The following is a 20,825-nucleotide window of genomic DNA, read 5'->3' as shown; positions in this document are numbered from 1 at the left end:
GACTATTTCAATAATTCGTACAACTCATAACAAAAAGACAAATAAATGAATTAAAAATGGACAAAGGACTTGAATAGACATTTCTCCAAAGAAAAATATATAAATTGTTCATAGGTACAAGTATTGGCAAGAAATTGGAACCCTTGTAATTGTTGGAGCTTTTATAAAAGGATGCAGCCACTGTGGAAAACACTTGGCAGTTCCTCAAAAAGTTAAGCATAGGGGGAAAAAAGAGGCTAAACATAGAATTATCATATGACCCAGGATTTCTACTCCAAAAGTACAAAAGTAGGACTCAAACAGATACTTGTATACCAATGTTCACGTGGGCTTTATTCACAATGGCCAAAGGTGGAAGCACCCCAAAGGATGAATAAATACACAAAATGTGGTATATACATACAAGGTGATACTATTCAGTCATAAAATGTAATAATGTTCAGAGCATTGTTAAACATTGAAATGATTATGTTAAGTGAAATAAGCCAAATACAAAAGGACAAATATTAAATGATTTCAGTTACATGAAATATCTAGAAAACAAATTCATAAAGATAGAAAGCAGATTAGAAATTACCAGGTGCTGGACAGAGGGAGAAACGGGGATTTATTGCTTAATAGGCACAGTTTCTGTTTGGAATGATGAAAAACATTTGATAACAGATGGTAGAAATTAAAAAATGACATTGTAAATGTAATAATGCCACTAAATTGTACACTAAAAATGGTTAAAAGAACAAATTTTATGTTATATATATGCTACCCTAATAAAATTTTTTAAAATACATGAAATAGAAATTATTCATCTCCAGATAAATAAAAGCTGAGAGATCTCTTTACCAGTAGACCTGTTCTACAAGTAATTCTAAAGGGATTCTTTCAGGTTAAAACAAAAGGATACTAGAGGGAAGCAGACTTGGCCCAACGGACAGGGTGTCCACCTACCACATGGGAGGTCCGCAGTTCAAATCCTGGGCCTCCTTGACCCGTGTGCAGCTGGCCCATGTGCAGTGCTGATGTGCGCAAGGAGTGCCGTGCCATGCAGGGGTGTCCCCCACATAGGGGAGCCCCACGTGCAAGGAGTGCACCCCTTAAGGAGAGTCGCCCAGCGCAAAGGAAAGTGCAGCCTGCCCAAGAATGGTGCCACGCATACGGAGAGCTGACACAGCAAGATGACACAACAAAATAAGAAACACAGATTCCCGTGCTACTGATAAGGATAGAAGCGGTCACAGAAGAACACACAGTGAATGGACACAGAGAGCAGACAACTGGGCAGGGGGAGGGGGAGAGAAATAAATAAAAAAATAAAATAAAATCTTATTGAAAAAAAAAAGATATTAGAGAGCAACATGAACCTACACGAAGAAATAAAGAGCACTGCTAATAGTAACTATATAGGTAAATATAAAAGGCAGTATAATTTTTTAATTGTAACTCTTTTCTACTATCTGATTTAAAAGCATAATTAATACTCAATAAATACAAAATAAGGCAAGAAAAAAGGAAATGAGAATCAGGAATAAATGAAACAAATAGCAAGATTTTTCTGCATTTATTTCTACTTTTATTCAGAATAACCATACTGATAATCGTATTAAATGTAAGTGGTCTGAAAAGGTAAAAGGAGGGAAGGTCTGCAAAAAAGCATGAGGAATCTCATAGAAGTGATGGAAATTTCCTACATTTTAAATGTGGTGATGGTCTTATGGGTATATACAGCTATCAAAAATCACTGAATAGGGAAACGGATTTGGCTCAACTGATAGAGCGTCCGCCTTCCATATGGGAGGTCCAGGGTTCAAACCCAGGGCCTCCTGACCTGTGTGTGAGCTGGCCCACGCACAGTGCTGATGTGTGCAAGCAGTGCTGTGCCATGCAGGGGTGTCCCCTGCGTAGGGGAATCCCACGTACAAGGAGTGCACCCTGCAAGGAGAGCCGCCCCACGTGAAAAAAGAGCTGCCTGCCCAGAAGTGGTGCTGCACACATGGAGAGCTGACAACAAGATGATGCAACAAAAAGAGACACAGATTCCCAGTGATGTTGACGAGAATGCAAGTGGACACAGAAGAACATACAGCAAATGGACACAGAGAGCAGACAACGGGGGTGTGTGGGAGAAAGGGGAGAGAAATAAGTAAAAAATCTTTTAAAACAAAAAACACATATTTGTTTTAAAAAACTACTGATGGAATTAAGATTTTTAAAAAATGGATTGGAAGTCTCAATATTAAGGTGGAGATTTGAGGGATTTCTGAGACGATGGCAGACTAGAAAGACATGGGACTCTCTTCTCCCCCAGAAAAATAGCTAGAGGATAGGCAGAAACAGCCTGGAAAAAACATCTTCTAGGGTTTGGGACACAAGGGAAGGCCAGACATTGCCCAGAAGAGAGGGGAACAAAGGAAAAGAACTGCAATAGCAAAACTTTGAGTTAAAAGCGGCAGCTGCAGCTACCAGCCCCCTCCTCTAAACTAAAGACACTTTTGAATACTCAGGCCTCAGGGCCAGCAGCTACAGACAAAGGGAGTGTCAGGGATCCACCTCCCCCGAAAAGGGAAGAGGGAGGGACACAGCCTAAGACTGTGCCCCAGGAGACCTTACAAGCTGGGCAGAGCTGAACCATTGCTTGTCTTTGGATAAGGTAAGGGACTAAAGAGATCTGACCCTCCCAATCACCCTCTCTACCAACCTTGAGTTGTTGAGGATCCAGTGGAATTATTCTCTACCTGGGAAAAGGGAGGGGGCTGCCAGCAAAGTTTGGAGAATTGTCTCTGAAAAAGTTTGAATTACAAGGCTCTTAGCTGCAGGCAGGATCCTCTATCACATTGATCCAGTTCATGTTGCAGCAAACACAGTTCAACCAGGCATTGAACAGAGCGCTTCAAGAGTGCACCATCTGCTGGTGGATCAAGGAAGTGCACATGAGGAAATGAGAAGTAAGTGAGGCTTTTTCCAGCCTTTATACCCTCCCTCCCCAAGGCCCTAGGAAGTGGATCTGCAACCCATTACTGGGTCCAGTTTTTGGCAACTAACAGTGACAGTATTAAAGACCCAGGGTGAAACAAAGATCAGCAGTAACTTATAGTGTCCTGCCTCTAAATCCCTATGAAAGAGAGTGAAATTGAGCTTTTGAGTAAACTCATATGCCTAGACAACAGCAAAAAATTATGAGCCAAAATGGAAGATACGGCCCAAGAAAAGGAATACATCAAAGTCCCAGAAGAGATGCAGATTTGAGACAACTAATTAAGGAGATGCACACAAATTTCCAATATCAAATTGATGAGTTGAAAGACAATATGGCTAAAGAGATAAATGACATAAAAAAGAAATTGAGGGAAACGGACTTGGCCCAGTGGTTAGGGCATCCGTCTACCACATGGGAGGTCCGGGGTTCAAACCCCGGGCCTCCTTGACCCATGTGGAGCTGGCCCATGTGCAGTGCTGATGCGCACAAGGAGTGCCGTGCCACGCAGGGGTGTCCCCCTCGTAGGGGAGCCCCACGCACAAGGAGTGTGCCCCATAGGGAGAGCCGCCCAGTGCAAAAGAAAGTGCAGCCTGCCCAGGAATGGCACCGCCCACACTTCCCGTGCTGCTGATGACAACAGAAGCGGACAAAGAAACAAGACGCAGCAAATAGACACAGAGAACAGACAACTAGGGGAGGGGGGGAATTAAATAAATAAATAAATCTTTTTTAAAAAAAAGAATTGATTTTGTGTGATCTGTGTATCTTTAAATAAATAAATAAAATGGTGAAAAGAGAAAAAAAGGAGAAATTGAGCAAGCACAAAGAAGAATTTGAAAACCTGAATAGAAAAGTAACAGCTCATAGGAATGAAAGACATAGTAGGTGAGATAAAAAACACAGTAGAGATATCCAAGAGAAGACTCAAAATGATAGAAGAAAGAATAAGTGATACTGAAGACAGAAATGCTGAAATTAAAGAGAGAAAAGAGATAAGAACAGAAAAGTTGAGCAGGGGCTCAGGGACAACACAAAATGCAACAGCATACATACATGTCATGGGAGTTTCAGAAGACAAGAAGAGAAAAGGAGCAGAAAGAGTATTTGAGGTAATTTCCCAACTCTCACAAAAGAAATGAATTTACATGTCCAAGAAGCACAGCGTACCATAATCAGAATAAATCTGAATAGACCTACTCCAAGATATATATTACTCAATATGTCAAATATCAAAGACAAAGAGAAAATTCTGAGAGCAGCAAGGGAGAAACAAACCAAGGGACACCCACTAAGAATTAGTGCAGATTTCTCATCAGAAACCGTGGAGGTGAGAAGACAGTGGTATGATACAATTAGGATACTGAAAGAGAAAAGCTGCCAGCTGAGATTTCCTATCCAGCAATTGTCCTTCAAATATGAAGGTGAGTATAAACTATGCACAAAACAAACCAAAACTAAGAGAGTTCATAAAAAAGAATACATCTTTGAAGGAAGCCTTAGAGCCTGAAAGAAAAAGACAGGAGAGAGAGACTTGGAGGAGGAGAAAGAATAGGAGAAAGGATAACCAAAAGACCAAAAAAGTTATAAAAGATATAGAAGGCCATTCTATATTAATAAAAGGGGCAATCCACCAGGAAGATATAACAGTCATAAATATTTATGCACCTAACCAGGGTGCCCCAAAATATATGAGTCAAACTCTGGCAAAACAGAAGGGAGAAATAGTTATACAATAGTTGTTGGAAACTTCAACATACTTTCCACATTTTTAGATAGAGTAATTAGACAGAAGATCAATAAGGAAACAGAGAACTTGAACAATAAGGTAAACAAGTTAGACCTAACAGATATATACAGAACGTTGCACCCCAACTCATCAGGTTATACATTCTTCTTAAGTGCCCATGGATCTTTCTCCAAGAGAGACCACATGTTATGTCACAATGCCACTCTCAACAAATATAAAAAGACTGAAATTATACAAAGCACCTTCTCAGTTCATAATGAAATGAAACTGGAAATCAATAAAAGATAGGAAAGAGGTAAATTTGCAAATGTGTGGAGGCTAAACAGCACACTACTAAATAATCAGGGGGTCAAAGAAGAAATTGCAAGTGAAATCAGTAAATAGATTGAGACAAATGAAAACGAGAACACAACTTATCAAAGCTTATGGGATACAGCTAAGGCAGTCTGTTTTTTAATTTTTAAAAATTTTACAGAAACTTTGGAGTACATAAATATTATATCAAAATTATAGGTGATTTCCATATACCCTCTCCCCCACCCCCACTTTCCCACATTAACAACATCTTTCATTAGTGTGGTACATTTATTACAATTGAACACATATTGAAGCAGTGCTACCAACCATGGACCATAGTTCATATTATAGTTTACACTCTGCCCTGCACAATTTTATAGGTTATGACAAAATGTATAATGGCCTCTATTCATCATTGCAGTGTCTTGCAGGACAACTCCAATGTCCCCAAAATGACCCCATCTTACACCTATTGTTTGTTCCCTCTCCCTCCCCTCAAAACCTCTGGTGACTGCTGCCTTTGTATCAGTGATAAAAGTTCTTCCATTGTTAGAATAATAATAAGTTTATAATTGAATAATAATAAGTCTACTTTAGTCCCATGGTTCATTCCTCATTTTGAGGATTTTGGAATAGTGATGCCCACTCTTTTTCTAATGGGCTTAGATCCCATGGGGCAGATGGATGCACAGGCAGTCTTTTTTTTTTTTTTTTTAACAGAGAATACAATATTTGTGAATTTTCCCCTTGTGACATGATAGCTTATTTTTCCTCACTTTCAAAATGACACAGCTGTGGAACCTCTTTTAGCTAGTTTTGCCTGTGAGTCATGATATTTCCATCCTATCATGTAATAGATCTGATATGTGGCAGGTATTGAACCATCTTCATTTCTGTACACTTCTTTATAAACTGCTGCTGCTGCCAGCATTGTGTCTCAAAGCAGTAGGACTTTTCTATTCCAGGAACAGTTACTCTCCCCCATACCTTAAAACTACTGTGAAAGCCTCCAAAATTCCTCATGCATTCATCAGCTGATATGAAACTTGTTTTGTAAAGTTAGGCCAACATTCTGGGCTTTTTTTCTTATAAATCTTTGATTAATTCAAACATGCCAGGATAGTTAACTTCAATTTCATCAGTATCCACAGTCAGTGTATTAAAGCCAGCTCTGCCAAGCAGATGTCCCAGATCATTGGCAGCAGTGAAAGGAGAAATATGTGGAGAAAATCCTCCTTTCTTTTCCATTTCTGCTAAGTGCAATGAACACCGAAGTTCATAGAGTGTGTCACCTCCAAACATTGCTCCAATAAACACTCCATCTGTTCAAGTGCTCCAGAAGGTCATTTACCCAGTGCTAGCTTAAATTGCTAACCACGAGGTCAAATGTATTTTCTCTGAAGGGAAGGAATTCTTCATCAATGAAAACACTGATGGTAGGAATTTCTGTTTCTAAGGTATTTTTCAAAGCACTTACTGAAATGTCTGCTTGGGAAAACTTTCCAACAGTTTCTTTATTCAAATGTTGTGCTGTGTAGCCTCTTCCACAACTGACATCCAAAGCAAGAGGTAAATCTCTGGCTATGTCATACACACGGATGGCAAACCGACTTCCAACCTCCACTATCAGGTAGTCATTCTTCATCGGCTCCTACTGCAAGGCAGCCCAGTTCTTCTGTTTCTCCTTCAAGTTCTGGTTGAAGATATTCAAGGCCCTGATGGAGGGGTCATTCGGGGGAGAGATGCTGGAGGTCACCTTCCTGTGGCTGAGGTTCTCCGCATGGACCCTGGCTGCTCAAGGTCACCACCACACGTGCCAGAGTCCCCCATCGGCAATCGTGGGAGGGAAATTTCTAGCCCTAATGCCTACATTAAAAAAGAAGAGCTAAAATAAAAGATCTAACTAAATAACTGGAGAAACTAGAAAAATAACACCAAACCAATTCCGAAGTAAGCAGAAGGAAAGAATAAAGATTAGAGCAGAAAGAAATGAAGCCAAGAACAAAAAACAATAGAGAAAATCAACAAAACCAAAAGCTGGTTCTTTGAAAAGATCAATAAAATTGACAAAACCCTACCTAGACTAACAAAGAGAAAGGTAAGATCCAAATAAATACAATCATTAATGAAAGTGGGGAAGATATGACTGACCAAACAGAAATAAAAAGGATCATAAAAGGATATTATGAGAAAATGTATGCCAGCAAACTAGACAACTCAGATGAAATGGACAAACTCCTAGAAATGCAAGGAACCTACACTGACACTACAAGAAACACAACAACTTAAAAAACCAATCACATTTAGAGATTGATCTTCATAAAAAATGTCCCAACAAAGAAAACCCCAGGACCAGATAGCTGCATAAGTGAACTCTACTAAGCATTTCAAAAAGAATGAACACCAATACTATTTAAACTCTGTCAAGAAATTGAAGAGATGGGAAAATTACCCAACACATTTTATGAAGCCAACATCACACTAAAACCAAAGCCAGATAAAAACACTACAAGAAAATTACAGACCAATCTCTCTAATGAGCAAAGATGCAAAAGTACTCATGAAAATATTTGCAAATTGAATCCAACAGCATATCAAAATGTTTTATACATCTTGACCAAGTAGGATTTATTCCTAGTATGCAAGGGTGGTTCAACATAAGAAAAGCAATCAATGTAATACACCATATTAACAAATTGAAGGGGAAAAAAGAGTGATTATCTCAATCAATGTAGAAAAGACACTTGACTCTGCGGGTGCACTTTCCCTTCCACATGAATTTGGTAATTGTCTTTTCTATTTCTGTAAAGTAGGCTGTTGGAATTTTGATTGGTATTGCATTGAATCTGTAAACCATTTGGGTAGGATTGACATCTTCAGGATATTTAGTCTTCCAATCCATGAACATAGAATATCTTTCCATTTGTTTAGGTCTTCATTGATTTCTTTTAGCATTGTTTTGTAGTTTTCTGCATAGAGGTCCTATACCTCCTTGGTTAATTGATTTCTAGATACATGAGTCTCTTTCTTGCTATTGTAAATGGAAACTTTTCCCTGATTTCCTTCTGAGACCATTCGATATGAGTATAGAGAAACATTACTGATTTTTGCGTGTTCATCTTGTATACTGCCACTTTGCTGAGCTCATTTATTAGCTCAAGTAGCTTTGTCATAGATATATTTCAGAATTGTATAAATACAGGATCAGGAAGTGGATGTGATTCAAGTGATTGGGCTCCTGTCTACCATATGGGAGGCCCCAGGTTCAATTTCTGGGGCCTCCTGGTGAAGACAAGCTGGCCTGTGCTTTGGAGAACTGGTGGCCTGTGTGGCAGAGAGCTGGTACAGCAAGATGATGAAACAAAAGGAGACAAGAGATACAGAAGAATGCACAGTAAATGGACACAGAGATCAGACAGTCAGTGCAAGTGGCAAGGGGAAGGGAGTTAAATAAAATAAAACAAACTTTAAAAAAATATAGGATCATGTCATCTGCTAATAGTGAGAGTTTTGCTTCCTCTTTTCTTATTTGCATGCCTTTACTTTTTTTTCTTGTCTAATTGCTCCAGCTAGAACTTCTAGTACAATGTTGAGTTACATTGGTGACATTGAGCATCTTTGTCTTCTTGTTCCCAGTCTTACAGGGAAAGTGTTCAGGCTCTCATAATTGAGTTTGATGTTGGCTGTGGGTTTTTCATATGTGCCTTTTATCATATCAAGGAATTTTACTTCTATTCTTTTTCTTTTTTCCATTTTTTCTTCTTTATTTTCTTTTAAATGTTACATTAAAAAAATATGAGGTCCCCATATAACCCCCACCCCACCCACGCCACCCCTCCCACGTCAACAAACTCTTCCATCATTGTGGCACATCCACTGCACTCGCCGAGTACATTCTGGAGAACCGCAGCAGCCCATAGACAGTGGTCCACGTTGTAGTCCACACTCTCCCCAGTCCACCCAGTGGGCCATGACAGGACACACAACGTCCAGCATCCATCCCTGCACCACCATCTAGGACAATTCCAAATCCTGAAAATGCCCCCACACCATATCTCTTCTTCCCTCTCCCGACCATCAGCAGCCACTGTGGCCACCCTCTCCACATCACTATTACAATTTCTTCCCTTACTAATCACAATATTTCCCCAGCAGAACTACCAGTAAGTCCACTCTAATCCATACTCTATTCCTCCATCTTGTGGACCTTGGATGGCTATGTCCAGTCCCCCTCTACATCAAGAGGGGGTTTAGATTCCACATGGATGATGGATGCAATTCTCCTGCTTGCAGCTGTAGGCACTCTTGGCTCCCTGGTGTGGTGGTTGACCCGCTTCACCTCCCTGTCAGCTGGTCAGGGTAAGTCCAAGAAACCAATGAGTGGGAGCTGCAAGTCTGCTGAGGCCCAGGGCCTGGCCATCACATGGACAGTTCAGAGATTCAGGTCTCCTGAGTATACACCAACCCAAATGCCACCCACAGGTCTGGTAAAAGTAACAGAAGAGGCATGTGTAGAAAGGTTATATCTGAGTCCAACTCCATTACACTCAGGAACACAAACTCCAAAGTAGGGCCAACTGACATGGCTCTGAACTCCAGAGCCATCTGCCTTGACCATAGAACCTGTGGGTTGCTGCAGCCCTCGGAGGAACCAGCACCTGGGTTTCCATCTACCTTGGCTGTCTCTGGTACCCTGCTGAGGCATGCATAAGCATCATCCCCTGATGGCCTCCTAGCTCTTTTTTGGAGACTCATAGCCATATAAACTCATTTGTCCTTTCCATTTCTCCCTTTTATCGAAGGTCAAAATGCAGTTTTTAACATCACATGTAGGCTAAGATATTCTGCTGGTCTGAGTTGATCTCTTTGTTCATGGTCTTTTTGTAGGTACATCATCAGCTGGTGCTTGGTAGTAATCTCTCGGTACCAGGAAGGCTCATCCCTGGGAGTCATGTCCCACGCTGGGGGGAAGGCAATGCATCTACATGCTGAGTGTGGCTTAGAGAGTGGCCACATTTGAGCAACATGGAGGCTCTCAGGAGGTAACTCTTAGGCCCCCCACAGCTATAGGCCTAGTTCATATTTCATAACCATTCACTTTCAACCTCCTTGAATCCCTGGGTATAAGATATGTTTCTTGCAGAGAGCATATAGATGGGTCTTATTTCCTTATCCAATCTTACAGTCTAACGGGTGAATTTAATCCATTGACATTCAGTGTTATTACTCTCAAGGAATTACTTATATTAGCCATATTTTCTTTGGATTTGTGTTTGTCATATTCTGTTAGATTTTCTTTTTCTGTTTTTGTCTTTTTAGTTGCTCTTACACTCTCCTCCAACTCTGTCTCTCTTGTTTTTTTCTTTCTTTCTTCCTGCAGAACTCCTTTAGTATTTCTTGAAGGGCAGGATTCTTGTTGGCATACTCACTTAGTTTCTGTTTATCTGTGAATATTTTGAATTCTCCATCATTTTTGAATGCTAACTTTGCTGGATAGAGTATTCTCGGTTGGAAATTTTTTCTTTTAGTACCTTGACTATGTCATACCACTGTCTTCTTGCCTCCATGGTTTCAGATGAGAAATCAGCACTTAATCTTATGGAGCCTCCTTTGTATGTGATGGTTCTCTTTTCTCTCTGCTTTTAGTATTTTCTTTTTGTCTTGGGCATTGGATACCTTGACAAGTATATGTCTTGGGGTAGACCTGTTGGGATTTATGCTATTTGGGGTGCATTGTGCTTCCTGGACATGTACATCCATCTCCCTCAACAGGTTTGGGAAATTTTCAGCCATTATTTCCTCCAACATCCCTTCTGTCCCCTTTCCCTTCTCTTGTCCTTCTGAAATGCCTATAATACATATGTTTGCATGTTTTGCATTGTCATTCAGGTCCCTAAGCCCCTGCTGGATTTTTTCTATCTTTTTATTGATCAGTTCTACTATCTGTTTGATTTCAGATGTACTGTCTTCCACATCACTTCATCTCTCCTCTGCCTCTTTGAGTCTCCTGTTATTTGCTGAGAGTGTATTTTTGATTTCTTGAATTGTGCTGTTCATCACCATCACATCCGCTATATTTTTGTGTATGATTGCAATTTCTTTTGCATTCTCTCCAATTGTTTTCTTCATATTCTTAATCTCTTCCTTCACTTCATCAAATTGGTCCCTAATATATGTTTTGAAATCTTTAATTACTTGTTCGATGTTCTGCTCCTCTTCCTGGTTTTTAGTTTGTTCATTGGATTGGGGCATTTTTTCCTATTATTGGTTTGGTTTGTAGTTTTTTGTTGCTGTCTGGTCATCATTTTATCTTGACGTGTTTAGTCAGTTGCTTAGTTTCTTTGTCTAGCTTGGAGTTTAATTAGTTGTTGTTTTTGCATGCATGTTAAGTCTTCTTTTTGTCACTTAGTTCTTTTTATTCTATTTCTTTTTTGTTGGCTAAGTTCACTTGAAGGAAAATATTAGGGCCAGAGACAGCCAAAGAAGTAAGAAAAGAAAATTATTAATAGTAGTATTGATAGTAAATATTAACAGAGAAACCATGTGAGATATAGGAGAATGAATATTAGATTCATGTAAGGTATGTAGAGTTATAACAGTAAGAAAAGTAGAGTATGGAAAAATCTGAATATGGGGAGGAATACAGTGTGAATTAAAAGGCCTGTGTGTTCAGGAGAGAGGGAAAGAGAAAAGAGAGGACAATAATATAGAGTGAAAATAAGGCAGAAAACAGAACAAAGGTATTAGTAATAAAAAGTCAAAAAGATAGGGGGGCTAACAAAGAGAGGTGTAATGTAAGAAACAATCAATGATGGAGGATAGAAAGAGGTAGAGGAAAGGGAATAGTGTTGGTGGTCAAAATCAATACACACAGAAAAGAGTAAATGGAGGATGAGGAAATACAGCAAAGGTGAAGCTCTCCCTGCTGCACCTAATGTAAGAAGAATAAGAAAGCAGAGAAAGAAAGAAAGGGAAAAAAAGGGACAAAAGGGAGTGGGGAAGTAGGCAGGAAAAAGAAAAAGAGAAAGAAAGAAAGAAAGAAAGAAAGAAAGAAAGAAAAAAAGAATAAAGGGCCTTGTGGGGATAAAGAGGAAGGAAAAACAAGGAAAAACCAACCAAATACTAGGGAAAGTTTCAAGCAAGGAATCCTGTTTGTAGTTAAATAAAATGCTTAGGGATCTGACGTTCCCCCTTTTCTCCCTTCCTCACTTCCCTCTTTCCCAGGCAGCAGGAAAGCTGCCTGAGAGGTCCAGTAGAAGATTCAAGTGGGTCCTTGTTGAATCAGCTCCGCACAGGAAACAATGACTTAATTTCCAGAGACAGAGCACCCACACCTCACCACGAACCCCAAGTATGCTATTGGAAGCTTGGAAAGCACCTCCTACAGTCCCTCTCCTTTGGGTGTGCTGTGAGAGGGCTTGTTGATTTTCTGACTCCACCTTCTCCCAGGCCAAGTTTCCTATCCCAGGGTATTTAGGTGAATCGGGCTTTCTCAGCAGATTCGCCACTCCTCTCTTCCCAGATTCTCCCCTGCCAGCCAGTATGCTCCTCCAAGTGCAAGAAAAGAAAAAAAGAAAAGAAAAAAGGGGGAGAAACACCAGAAAATCGAACCCACACTAGCCAGGCCCCCTTACTGCACCCCCCACCGAATCCCTCCCACCCACGGAGTCAGTCCAAAACCGGAGGGCTGAGGCAATCCCGGAACTCCCGGAGTGCTGGACTTGGAAGAGGGAAGTCCGGGACTCTGCAGACCCAGGGCACGTAGGTCTGTGGAACATGGGCTATGCGGGCTCAGGGGACACTGACCTGGGGACCACGCATCCGGGGACCACGGGGCCCAGGAACGCCACCACACAACCGACAGTTCTCAGGAAACACGGCGGCTGCCAGCCCCATGGGGAAGAGTCCCGCCAGTCCACAGCTTCCGACCTCAGTACTTGTAAGCTGCAATTCTACCTTTAGCAAGCACCACCTCCACCACTCTCTCTCCAAATCGATGTCCACACTCCCTCCGCCCTGCAAGCCCCCAAGACAGCCCACTCAGGCAAGACTCCAACCCCACTCGGCTGCCTCCTCGCAGGAGAGACCGTAAGGTGCACTCACTCAGAGGCCATCTTGCCCTGCCTCCCTCTTCTTATTTTTAGAAGTATTCTTTATCAAGAAATGATGCTGGATTTTTGTTGATGCCTTTTCAACATTGAGATGATTATGTTTTTAACGCTTCAATTTGTTAATGTGGTGTGTTACCTTGATTTATTTTCTTACGTTGAACCACCCTTGCATACCAGGAATAAATCCCACCAGGTCATGATGTATAAGTCTTTGATATGCTGTTGGATTCAATTTGCAATTATTGTCTTGAGAATTTTTATATCTATGTTCATTAGAAAGATTGGTCTGTAATTTTCTTGTAGTGCCTTTATTTGGATTTGGTATTAGGTTGATGCTGGCTTCATAAAATGTGTTGGGTAGTTTTCCTTCCTCTTCAATTTTTGGAGAGTTAAAACAGGATTGGTATTAATTCTTTTCGAAATGCTTAGTAGAATTCACTTGTGCAGCCATCTGGTCCTGGGGTTTTCTTTGTTGGAACATTTTTGATGATGGTTTCAATCTCTTTAAATGTTATTGGTTTGTTCAGTTCTTATATTTCTTGTACTGTCAGTGAAGGTTGTGCATTTCTAGGAATTTGTCCATTTCATTTAGGTGGTTTTAGTTTGTTGGCATATAGTTTCTCATTATATCCACATGATTCTTTTTATTTCTGTGGTCAGTCATAACGTCCCCCCTTTCATTAATTATTGTATTTATTTGCATCTTCTATCTTTTTTTCTTTGTTAGTCTAGCTAGAGTTTTGTCAATATTATCGATCTCCTAAAAAAAAAGCTTTTGGTCTTGTTGATTTTCTATTTTTCCCCGAATTTAATTTCTTTTTGCTCTAAGCTGTATTATTTCTTTCCTTTTTGCTTTGTGATTGGTTTGCTGTTACTTTTCTAGTTTTTCCATTTGTTCAGTTAGATCTTTCTTAAAAAAAAAAAAAAGATTTTATTCATTTTTCCTCTCCTTGTTGTTTGCCAATTCTGTCTGCTGTTTGTTGTGTGCTCTCTGAATCTGCATGTCTTTTTTTAGGAGACAATGGAACTGAACGCAGGACCTCCCATGTGGGAGGGAGGTGCCCAGTCACTTGAGCCACCTCTGCTCCCTGCTTGTTGTATCTCTCATTGTGTTTCCTCGTTGTGTATACTTGTTGCATTATCTTGTTGCATCAGCCCTTGATGCCAGCCCATTGCACCAGCTTGCTGTCCTGCTCGTCTCTTTAGGAGGCACTGGGAACCAAACGCAGGACCTCCCATGTGATAGGTGGACACCCAACTGCTTGAGCCACATCTGCTTCCCCAGTTAAATCTTTGATATTAGCTCTTTCTTCTTTTTTTATATAGGCATTTTAGAGTTTTAAATTTCCCTCTCAGGTATGCCTTGGCTGTATCCCATAAGTTTTCTTTCTTTTTTTAAAGATATTTTTATTTATTTCTCTCCACCCCCATTGTTTGCACTCACTGTCTTTTTGTTGTGTGCTCATCTTCCTTTTAGGAGGCACCAGGAACCAAACCCGGGGCCTCCCTTGTGGGAGGGAGGTGCCTAATTACTGGAGCCACCTCTGCTTCCTGCTTTTTTGTGTCCCTCATTATGATTTTCCTCCTTGCGTTTCTTGTTGCATCATCATGCTGTCAGGTCACTGCATCAGCCCATCACATCAGCTCGCTGTCTTGCTCATCTTCTTTAGGAGGCACCAGGAACTGAATCCCATGTGGTAGAGGACAGCTCAATTGCTCATCTACTTCCCTCCTATAAGTTTTGATAAGTTGTTTTCTCATTTTCCTTTGTCTCAATGAATTTACTGATTTCACTTGCAATTTCTTCTTTGACCTCCAAATTATTTAGGAGTTTGTTATTTAGCCTCCACACATTTGCAAATTTACTTCTTTCCTATTATTGATTTCCAGTTTCATTCCATTATGAACTGAGAAGGTGCTTTGCATAATTTCAATCTTTTTACGTTTATTGGGTGCTGCATTGGTCTATCCTGGAGAAAGATCCATGGGCACTTGAGAAGAATGTATAACCAATTGAGTTTGGGTGCAACCTTCTATATATGTCTGCTAGGTCTAATTCATTTATTATAGTATTCAAGTTCTCTTTCCTTGTTGATCTCCTACCTAGCTGTTCTATCTAATGATATGAGTGGTGTATTGAAGTAAATAGACATTATAGAGATATCTATTTCTCCCTTCAGTTTTGTCAGAGTTTGCGTCATGTATTTTGGGGCACCCTGGTTAGGTGAATAGATATTTATGACTATTATATCTTCCCGGTGGATGGCCCCTTTTATTAATATAGAATGGCCTTCTATATCCTTTATAACTTTTTTTGCATTTAAAGTCTGTATTTTCTAATATTAGTATAGTTACCCCTGCTCTTTTTTGGTTATTATTTGAGTGGGTTATCTCTTCCCAACCTTTCACTATCAGCTGGTGTATTAGTCAGCCAAAGGGGTACTAAACAAAATACTAGAAATTTGTTGGCTTTTATAAAGGGTATTTCTTTGGGGTAAAAGCTTACAGTTACAAGGCCCTAAAGAGTCCAACTCAAGGTTACTTCCTCACCAAACTCTGTTGCCATGTGTTGAAGCAAGATGGTGGGCAATGTCTGTGAGGGTTCAGCCACCCTCTTCCCTCTTAAGGCTCCATGGGTCCAGCTTCTTCAGATCTCAGCTGTAGGCTGGCAAAGGGTTTGTCTCTCTTCTCAGGGCCCATTTCTTTCTGGGCTCAGCCACTCTGTTCTCTTCACAAGGTCAGCTCTAAACCATCAGGCAAATGACTCATCTCTCTTCCCAGGGCCTCTGCCGTGCCTATGGAGCTGTCTCTTTTCCTCTGTATATCCCTTTTTATTGATCTACTTCAGTGATCTTGATTGAGCATCTGTTTATATAGCCCACCAAAGGTGCAGGGACTCAACCCTGCATACCCTAACCACATAGTCAAATCAATGCCTTAATCTTAACATCGGTTAATCAAAGACATCTCAGCTGAATCTAATACAATCAAAAGGTTTTCCCAGAAGAACAGCCCAGTTTACAAACAAAATCTAATCTCTTTTTTTTGAATTCATAATCTCAAACTGCCACAGCTGGTTTGTATCCCTGGGTCTAGGTGAGTCTCTCGTAAGCAGTATATGAATGGATCATGTTTTTAAAAAATCCATTCTGTCAGTCTTTATCTTTTGACTGGGGAGTTTAATCCACTCACATTCAATGATGTTACTGTAAGTGCATTATTTGCTTCCATCAATTTATTCTTTGGTTTTCATATGTCATATCTTATTTTTATCTGTCTTTCTATTCTTTTGGTTATTCTTTGTGCTATTCTTTCTTCTATACTCTCCTCCAAGCCTCTTTCTCATCTTTGTCTTTCAGGCTCTAAGGCTTCCTTTAATAATTCTTGCAAAGGTGAATTCTTTTTTGTGAACTCTCTTATTTTCTGTTTGTGAGTATTTTATATTGACCTTCACATCTGAAGGATAATTTTGCTGGATATAGAATCTCAGCTGGCAGTTTTTCTTTCAGCATCCTAATTGTATCATACCCTTGTCTTCTCACCTTCATGGTTTCTGTTGAGAAATCTGAACTAAGTCTTACTGGGCATTCCTAGTATGTGATGGTTTGCTTCTCTCTTGCTGCTCTCAGAATTTTCTCTTTTTTTAATGTTTAATGTTTGACATTCTGAGTAGTATGTGTCTTAGAGTAGGTCTATTTGGATTTATTCTGATTGGAGTACGCTGTGCTTCTGGGACACGTAAGTTCATTTATTTCATGAGAGTTGGGAAATTTTCAGCTATTATTTCCTCAAGTACTCCTTCTGCCCCCTTTCCCTTCTCTTCTCCTTCTGGAACTCCTATTACACATATGTTGTTGTGTTTCATGGATGTCATTCAACTCCTTGAGCCCCTGTTCAATTTTTTGCATTCTTTTCTCTTTTCAATTTCAGCTGTTCTGTCTTCAGTATCACTTATTCTTTAGTCTGTTTCACGTCTACAGGTATATGCCTGTTTTTGATCTCACCTATCCTGTCTTTCATTCCCATAAGCTGTTACTTTTCTATTCAGATTTTCAAATTCTTTGTGCTTGCTTAATGTCTTCTTGGTCATTTATCTCTTTAGATATATTGACTGTCTTTCAATTTGATTTTGGAAATTTGTGTGCATCTCATTAACTAGTTGTCTCAAATCCTGTCTCTTCTGGGGCTTTGATATATTCCTTTTCTTGGGCCATGTCTTCCATCTTCTTAGGCTCATATGTTTTTTTTTTTGTCTAGTTATCTGATTAGGATGGTGAGTTTACTCTGATGCTCAATTTCTCTCTTTCATAGGCATTTAGTGGCAAGGGCTATGTGTTACTGATTTTCTTTGATTCTTTTTCAACCTGGGTCTTTTGGATTGACAGTGTTAGATGCTCAAAACTGGGCCATGGACCCAGTAATGAATTGCAGATCTGCTTCCAAGGGCCTTGGGGAGGGATGTTGTAAAGACTGTAAAAAGCCTCTCTTATTTACTTTTAATTTCCTCATGTGCACTTCCTGGTCTGCCAGCATATGGTGCACTTTGGCAGCCCTCTAAGTGCAATGCCCGGCCAGAGTGTGTTCACTGCAACATATACTGGATTTGTACAGCAGAGGATCTTGCCTTGAGGCAATTCAAACTTTCTCAGAGACAGTTCTCCAACCTTCGCTGGCAGGCTCCTCCCTTTTCCTGGGTAGGAAGTAACTCCACTTTCATCTGCATCCTCAACCACCAGTCCAGGTCAGTAGTGAGGGAGCTCGAGAGGGTTGGAACTCTTTAGTCCTTGCTTGAACCCAAGGCAAGCAACAAATCAGTCTACGGGCCAGGAAGGGCTCCTGGGACACAGTAGACCAAATCTGTGGGTCAAAAGCTGAGTCAGCCTTAGGGCATGTCTCTTTCTCTCCCCTCTCCCAGGGAGGTAGATCCCTGGGGCCCCTTTGTCTGGCCCAGAGGCCTGAGAGCTCAGAAGTGTCTTTAGTATGGGGGAGGATGCCAGCAGTAGCAGCTGTGGCTTTTAATTCAGTTTTGCTGTCGTGACTTTCATTTGTCCCTCTTTTCTGGGTAGTGTCCAGCTTTCCCCTGGTGTCCTAAACCCTAGATAGTTTTTCAGGCTGTTTCTGCCTGTCCTCTAGCTATTTTTTTCTGGGAGAGAAGAGTCCCATGTCTTTCTAGTCTGCTATCTTCCTGGAAGTCAGCATTGCTTTTAATTAACAAAAAATTTGAATATTCTATTATATCAATAGGGGAATTGTTACATAAATTATGGTAGAAGTCAACATATCGTAAGGGATCAGAACTAGTATTTTTTTGGTTCAGTGAAAAACCATTTAAAGAAAGAATAAAATAAGATTTGCTTTTTGTTTTAAATATATAAATGCAGTCATTTTTTATTCTTTTTATGTAGGGCCAAGGCTTTCTGTTTGGGTTTGAGCCTATAGATATAACCCTTTATAGTCTTTCTTGCAAAACGCACTCCCCAAGTGCATCATATTTTATTGTCAGTCTCTCATACCTATTTTTAATTAAAGAAAATTTAATACTAAATTTTTAATGATTCACCTTTACATTACGCTTTCAAAAAACTGTAAGCCTTTCTTTTTCTACACTCACATTTCATTGGCTTATCTAATATATAATTAACTAAATGAGATAAATATAATTTGCATGTATATGATAGAAAATAAGTAGAACTGACTGTGACACCCCAAACTTGAAAGTCACTAAAGAGAAATTTGACATATTTGTTCATACAAGTATAAAATTTTCCCTATTCTCCCTCTCCTGACCTCCCCTCTCCCCAAGAAATAAAGTCTAAGACAGACAATACATGTGGAAAAAGTCTTTGGAACATATGATTGACTAATTTCCAACATCTCATATGAACGAAAAGTTGAACATGATGATAGAAAAATGAGCAAATGATATCAATAGGGAAATTACATAAGAAATCCAGAGGCTCAAGAAAAGCATGAGGGGAGTGGATGTGGCTCAAGCGGTTGAGTTCCCGCCTCCCACATGGGTGATCTGGGTTTGGTTCTCAGTGCCTCCTGAAAAAACAAAAATAAGTAAAACAAATGAAAAAAAAAAACTCAGGGAAGCAGATGTAGCTCAGTGGTTGAGTGCTGGCTTCCCACATATGAGGTCTTTGGTTCAATCCCTGGTACCATAAAAAAAAAAAAAGGCATGACTCTCTACCTCACCTCACCTCTTTACCCACAAAAGAAATGCTTATCAAAGCAAGACACTTCATTCATGAGATGAGCAAGTAAGGTTGATATCAGTGCTATTAAGAATGTGGGGGGAAGCACATGTGGCTCAACTGATAGAGCGTCTGCTTTCCATATAGGAGGTCCAGGGTTCGATACCCAGGGCCTCCTGGCTTGTGTGGTGAGCTGGCCCACGAGCAGTGATGCTGCATGCATGCAAGGAGTGCCCTGCCATGTAGGGGTGCCCCATGCACGAGGAGTGCACCCCACAAGGAGAGCTGCTCCATGCGAAAAAAGTTCAGCCTGCCCAGGAGTGGTGTGCACACATGGAGAGCTGACACAGCAAGATAACACAAAAGAGACACAGATTCCTGGTGCCGCCTGACAAGAATGTAAGTGGACACAGAAGAACACATAGTGTGAATGGACACAAGAGCCGACGACGGGGCGGGGGGTGGGAGGGGAAGATAAACAAATAAATAAATCTTAAAAAAAAATGTGGGGAAATGAGTGTTCTCATATGCTTTGGTGGAAGCACAAACTGGTGCAATCTTCTTAGAGAAGAGTTCAACTGTACTCTATATTAAAATAAATTCAGATGACTTATAAACCTAGCAATTCTGTTAGAAATTTACCCTGTGGATATACTTGCTATGATTAACAAAAATACTTGCAAAAGGATTTTTATTGGAGCATTCTTTTTAACAGCACAAACTAGAAACAACTTAAGTGTCCACAAAGAATTAAATTATGGTTTATCCATATGATGGACTATTAGGTTATGAATTAAAAGAATGAGGTACACATGAATATGTGAATATGGAAATATCACCAAGCTATATTAAAAAAAGCAAGCTGCAGGTTACACAATCCCATTGGCATTATGAAAATGTGTATGTACACACACATGCACGCACACCCATTTTTACCCCCAGAAGGAAATACTAGAAGTTGCTACTGGTTTGAGGGGACCACTTTTGGGGGTAGGCATGAGGTAGGGGATTTCACAATTCATCTCACACTTTCCTTATACTGTTTGAATTTTTATTACCACGTACACAATAATAAAGGCATAATCACTTATTATTTTCGACTTCTTGCTTAATTTACCTTTTCTCTGAGTAATTCTTTTCTTTCAGATGAAAAATGGCATACTTGGCTGCACTTGGGGAAGATATGAGGCGAGATGAGTTCAGGCTTAAAAAGAGGTACTTTGATTGGCAAAGTCTTCTATTAGGAACACCATAACCAGAATAGAGGGGCTGGTGCTGGCAAAAGACAGAAGTTGAGCAACGGCCATAGTGAAGGAGCACCTCTCTTCAGACATTCCCTAATCTTCTAACACCCCCCACCCTTAATGTCCGACTCTACCCCACGACAGTCATTATGTGAGCCAGTAATTCTAGAAGCAGATTTCACTTTTAGCATTTCCTATCCCTTCAGTGTGATCCCCTATTAACCAGTTAGAAAAGCCCAACAACAAAAAATCCCA

General features: G+C 40.2%; 1 pseudogene; it reads right to left on the bottom strand.

The window, feature by feature from the left end:
- Positions 1-5,343: 5,343 nt before the first annotated feature.
- LOC101423707 (arginine-hydroxylase NDUFAF5, mitochondrial-like) lies at positions 5,344-20,633 on the bottom strand (annotated as a pseudogene).
- Positions 20,634-20,825: the final 192 nt, after the last annotated feature.

The sequence above is a fragment of the Dasypus novemcinctus genome, chromosome 7 (assembly GCF_030445035.2).
Source record: "Dasypus novemcinctus isolate mDasNov1 chromosome 7, mDasNov1.1.hap2, whole genome shotgun sequence".
In the NCBI taxonomy this organism is placed as follows: Eukaryota; Metazoa; Chordata; class Mammalia; order Cingulata; family Dasypodidae; genus Dasypus; species Dasypus novemcinctus.
The sequence above is the reverse complement of the archived record's forward strand: the minus strand, read 5'-3'. Positions and strand labels throughout refer to the sequence as shown.